Source organism: Paroedura picta, chromosome 10, assembly GCF_049243985.1.
Source record: "Paroedura picta isolate Pp20150507F chromosome 10, Ppicta_v3.0, whole genome shotgun sequence".
NCBI lineage: Eukaryota > Metazoa > Chordata > Lepidosauria > Squamata > Gekkonidae > Paroedura > Paroedura picta.
Window position 1 is genome coordinate 72532874 of NC_135378.1, and position 5018 is coordinate 72537891.

At 49.1% G+C, this 5018-nt stretch overlaps 1 long non-coding RNA gene across 1 annotated transcript; it reads right to left on the minus strand.

The window, feature by feature from the left end:
• Positions 1–218: 218 nt before the first annotated feature.
• Positions 219–2634, minus strand: LOC143819329 (uncharacterized). The gene is made up of 2 exons (XR_013224909.1): positions 2250–2634; positions 219–1660 (listed from the first exon to the last, which is right to left on the minus strand). It is a non-coding gene; the product is annotated as an uncharacterized LOC143819329 (long non-coding RNA).
• Between the last annotated feature and the right edge of the window lie 2384 nt (positions 2635–5018).

A 5018-nucleotide genomic window follows, 5' to 3' on the forward strand; every position in this document is an offset into this window, starting at 1 on the left:
CAGGCATCTTTTTTAAAAAATCAGTATTTGCTCCCTACTTTCTGGCTATCAAAACAGCAGAGGAAGAGTTGATTTTTTTCAGCGGCTCTGTGGTGCATTGCTTGTTTTGTGTGTAGGCAGGGCTGTCTTAACAGCCTTGTGGGCCCCTGGGCAAACCAGTGTTCTGTAGCCCCTATGACAACCACTCACAGGAATAACAAAATAAATGGTTGATAATATTAAACATATACTTATTTTATTGGCAAGTCAACAAAACTGGTGTTAAAACATTAAAAACATGCTGTGCAGAAGCAACTAATCATCATAATAAACGTCTGAACAACACACAAGCCTTCAAAATCACAATAAGACTCAGTAAGCCACACCGATTAGATGGCACAGTGTGAAATTATTATAGCATTGCAGCAAATATTATTTTATAGTGTAGTATAGTCTAGTACTGCGTAGTTGTATTTATTTATGGCAAGTCACAACATACACAGATTAGCATGGCGCCCCTATGCTTGTGGGCCCCTGGGCAAGTGCCCATCGGACCCATGCGTTACGACAGCCCTGTGTGTAGGAGGTGCCAGGTATTTGAAAGGTTGTCATTTGGAGGAGGGCAGGATGATGTTCCCATTGGCTGCAGAGGAGAGGACATGCAGTAATGGGTTTAAACTACAAGTGCAACGATATAGGCTAGATATCAGGAAAAAAATATTTCACAGTCAGAGTCGTTCAGCAGTGGAATAGGCTGCCTAAGGAGGTGGTGAGCTCGCCCTCACTGGCAGTCTTCAAGCAAAGGTTGGATACACACTTTTCTTGGATGCTTTAGGATGCTTTGGTCTAATCCTGCGTTGAGCAGGGGGTTGGACTAGATGGCCTGTCTGGCCCCTTCCAACTCTATGATTCTATGATTCTATTCTATGATTCTACCCTTCCTTGCAACACCCAACAGCAGTGGATGTGAAAGAGCCAAGACTCTGGAAAGTTGCAGCCACTGAAAGGCAGCCCTGATAGACCAATCACCTTAGTTTTGCCTATTTACAATGTAATCAAGTCTCACGTTTACTCATAAGTAACCCCCACTTGTTCAGGGAGGGTTACTCCCAAGCAAGGCTGCATAGGACCACAGCTGCTAGCTTCCTCACCATGCTACTGTCAAAGTAGCTGATTCTCTCTAAGGATAAAGATTTAATATTCATCTGTCACCAGGAGTAGCTGGGCCACTTATGCAGAAAGAACAAACTGGCTTCTGCACTTTACCCACAAGCAGGCCTCGCCGAGAGAGTTTGACCACCAAGATCGCATGCCTTTGCCATAAATATGCAAATGGCATGCATGCACGAGCAGGCAAAGGAAGCCAGACAAAGTCTCTCTGACCTCCAGTGCCTTCCCTTGACCTTGGGATGTCTGACAAGCCTCTCTGCAGCCTTGACGGATTCAGCGGCCCTTGTCCTTCCTTGGCCAGCTGGTGGGGGCGAGGGAAGGCCAAGGCGAGAGGCGCGCGTCTCCCCAGCAAGAAGCTTGTCACTTCGGTGGCGTTCCACTCCAGCGGCCTGTTGGGCAGGCCGGAGAGGCGCCAAGGCAACCCCCCACGGGGCCCTGCCGGCTTCGCCCTCGCCGCTCCACTGAGCTGGCAACTTGTTTGGCTTTAGCAAAATGCAGCGTTCTAAATGGCCTGTTTGGAAAGCAAAGCAAAAAAAAAAGAGAGAAAGATTCAAATGAATAGCCGTGTTGGTCTGAAGCAGTACAATACAATCAGAGTCCAGTGGCACCTTTAAGAGCAACAAAAACAGAAAGGAAAGGGACGGTGGGGAAGGGGGGAAGGGGAAAAAGAAGAAGAAGAAGAAGAAGAAGAAGAAGAGTTGGTTCTTATATGCCGCTTTTCCCTACCCGAAGGAGGCTCAAAGCGGCTTACAGTCGCCTTCCCTTTCCTCTCCCCACAACAGACACCCTGTCGGGTGGGTGACGTTGAGAGAGCCCTGATATCACTGCTCGGTCAGAACAGTTTTATCAGTGCCCTGGAGAGCCCAAGGTCACCCAGCTGGCTGCATGTGGGGGAGCACAGAATCGAACCTGGCATGCCAGATTAGAAGTCTGCACTCCTAACCACTACACCAAACAGTCAGGCGAGGTTCATTCCTTATCAGAGCCTTCGGCCACCATCGCCTCCGATAAGGGCAAGTAGGTTTGTCCTCCTCCCTTTGCATGGGTTTGAACTGATTGCAGACAAGGAATTTTCCGCAGCGTCAAGGAGCATCGCTCACCTTCAGGGCGGAGGGAACCAGGGCCGCGGCCAGGGCAGGCCAGGATCCCCCGGTCCTCTTTCCCCTCGCCATCTCCCGGGCGGGAGGCAGGCAGGCGCGGCTAATCCTCCCCCTGGCTCCTGATAGCGAGGGACCCTCCTCTCGGCGCGCCTGCCTGCGTGCGCCTCGACGCCTTCGGCTTAGGTTCGCCCTTGGCGCGCACCGCTTCGCCTTGCCGCTCGCCCTGCCCCTTATCGCTCCGTCTCATGCCGGCGGCAGCCAGCGGGAGGGCCGGCGAGCAGCCTGCGGGACGCAGATAGAGGCGGCGCCCGAGGGGACGGCCCGCCTTAGGCCAAGGCGGCCATCAAAGCTGGCGGCGGCTTTGACGGGGGCGACGGGGCGGGAGAGGAGGGGAATGAAAGGCGTTTCGGTCGCGTCGAGCCCGGGGGGGAAAAGGCGGGAGGAGCAGAGCCGGCGAGGGGGGCGGGATGGCATTTAACGGGCCAAGCGGCTTTGTCTGGGGCCGTAATGAATGCGGCTGATAAAGAAAAAGGGAGCGAGAAAAGTTGCGAAGTTTCAAGCTGCGAGAGAACTTCAAAGTATATTCAAATGTCACATTAATTTCCTCACCCCCCCCCTCTTCGCATCTCTTAAGAAAATCCCCCCTCTCCCCTTCCCAAAGATGGAGATGGACCACTATGTTATCCGCTCATGTTTTATCTACAAACAGGGAAGGGGGGAGGGAGGGAGGAAGCAGGGGGCTTTCTTTTTTGCATGAAATAATCCTCAGATTGGAAGTCTTTATCTTTTCGTGGTTTAACCAGCGAAAGAGCTCTCTTCAGTTGCTTTTGGAAACCGGAGGCTGCTGCGCCATATTTAAAGGCCTGGCTTGAGGGGAGGGGGCTGCTGTGAAGGCACGGTTGCCAACCTCCGGGTGGTGACTGAAGATGTGGGAGGACAGCAAGATCAGGTCACCTGGAGCAGACGGCTACCGCCCAGAAATAATAGTATAGAAATATAGTATAGGGTGGTATAGAAATCTATCTATCTATCTATCTATCTATCTATCTATCTATCTATCTATCTATCTATCTATCTATCTATCTATCTATCTATCTATCGCTAGTGAGACTGCCACGTGTTTCTTCTTTCAGAGAGGCTTGCCCCTGTTTGCGCCTTGTTGTGCACTTTGACATGAAAGGGGTTAGTGGATTCTCCTGGTTTCCCTCATCACAGGGAAAACTCATGCCAACCACTGGAGAGCTATGGGTTATTGCTGGCGTCTTGAGGAAGCAGCATTAAAACCTTTGAACAATGAGAGGCTGGGCAGGGGTAAATTCCTTGTGCAGAAATTGTCAAAGGCTGGATTAAGTATACTTTCTGGAACCTTCATAAGGGGTGAAACAGCTTTGGGGGAGGGAAAGGACAATATAAACCCCCTCCTTTGGTCACTCCTCTGCTAAAATTGCCGGCTCACAAGGGTACCTTTGACTTTAAAAAGGCCTTGTTTCATGGATTTATATATGGCATACTTTGACCTTAATATGATATATCTAGAAGAGGAAAAACAACAAACTTGGCAGCTAATGCATTTTACCTTCAATTGCTATACTCTCCCAATTTCAATGTCCTCTCAGACCTGTCATCACATGTGCTTCTGGAGCTTCAAAGTTTCTTCACATTTACACTATTAATTGACAAGACAGAAGTACATAGAAGCTACACTATTGGCAAGAAGGGAAGGTTGCCATTCAAAGGTAATACATTGTGTCCACCGAGGAATTGTGATGAGGCAGGGTTTATTTTGGAATTTAACCCTGGCTCCCCAACTCCCCCCCCCCTGGATGTTTTAAACACTCAGAAGTTTGGGCAAGGTATTATCCCAGTTCTTCCCCCCTTCACTGATTCAACATTTCTGTAGTATATTCAGTCCTGATTAGGCTAATTTTAAGTCTCTTGTCCCCACCCTGCTTATATATTTGCATATCAAAGGAGACCCTTGGATGGCTCTTTTGTGAGCCTATCCATAGAAGATATAGCCAGTTTTCAATTACATATGCATGCAACACATGCAAGAACCTGAAGGGAGACCTTCTCTTTCCCTCCCTTGGTAGCTTCCATAGCTTCTTCCTTCTTTACTTCCCACAAACCAAGCCTGTCTTTATCTGCCTCCCCATCTTCTGCTTCCTTTCATTCCTTTGTCTTCTCCCCACCCCCACTGAGTGGTACAGGGGCCACCTTGAGTCCCAGATGGGTTTCCTGGGTGAGCAGGTGGTTGTGAGTTTCCTGCATTCTGCAGGAGGTTGGACTTGGTGACTCTAGAGACTCCTTCCAACTCTTTGATTCCATGATTCTGTGATCTTAAGCAATGGAACAAAGTTTGAGCCTGGTGGCATCTTTAAGACCAACTTAGTTTTATTCGAGGGATAAACTTTCATGTGCACACACATTTCCTCGGGAATAGTTTTGGAAAATCATCCCAAAAGGATGCCACTGGAAAAGAAAACTGGTGGAAAACACTGAATAGTTTGGACCAAGCCCCTGTTTTCCGCAATCCAAGGACAGCTTCAGCAACAGTTCACCCAAATCCCCCCAACCGTACAAGTCTGCCGACTCTCCTGCAGGTGGTCTCCTGTTTTCCAGTTTAGACCATGAAAGTAAAATAAGGCCTTTAATCTGGATCTTTTAAATCTTCCCCGGCACAGCTAGCAATGTGACATGGTGAATATGTATTAAGCAATACCTGTCACAGCCCCTGAATGCTGTTGGGAGGGGAACGATGACAAACAG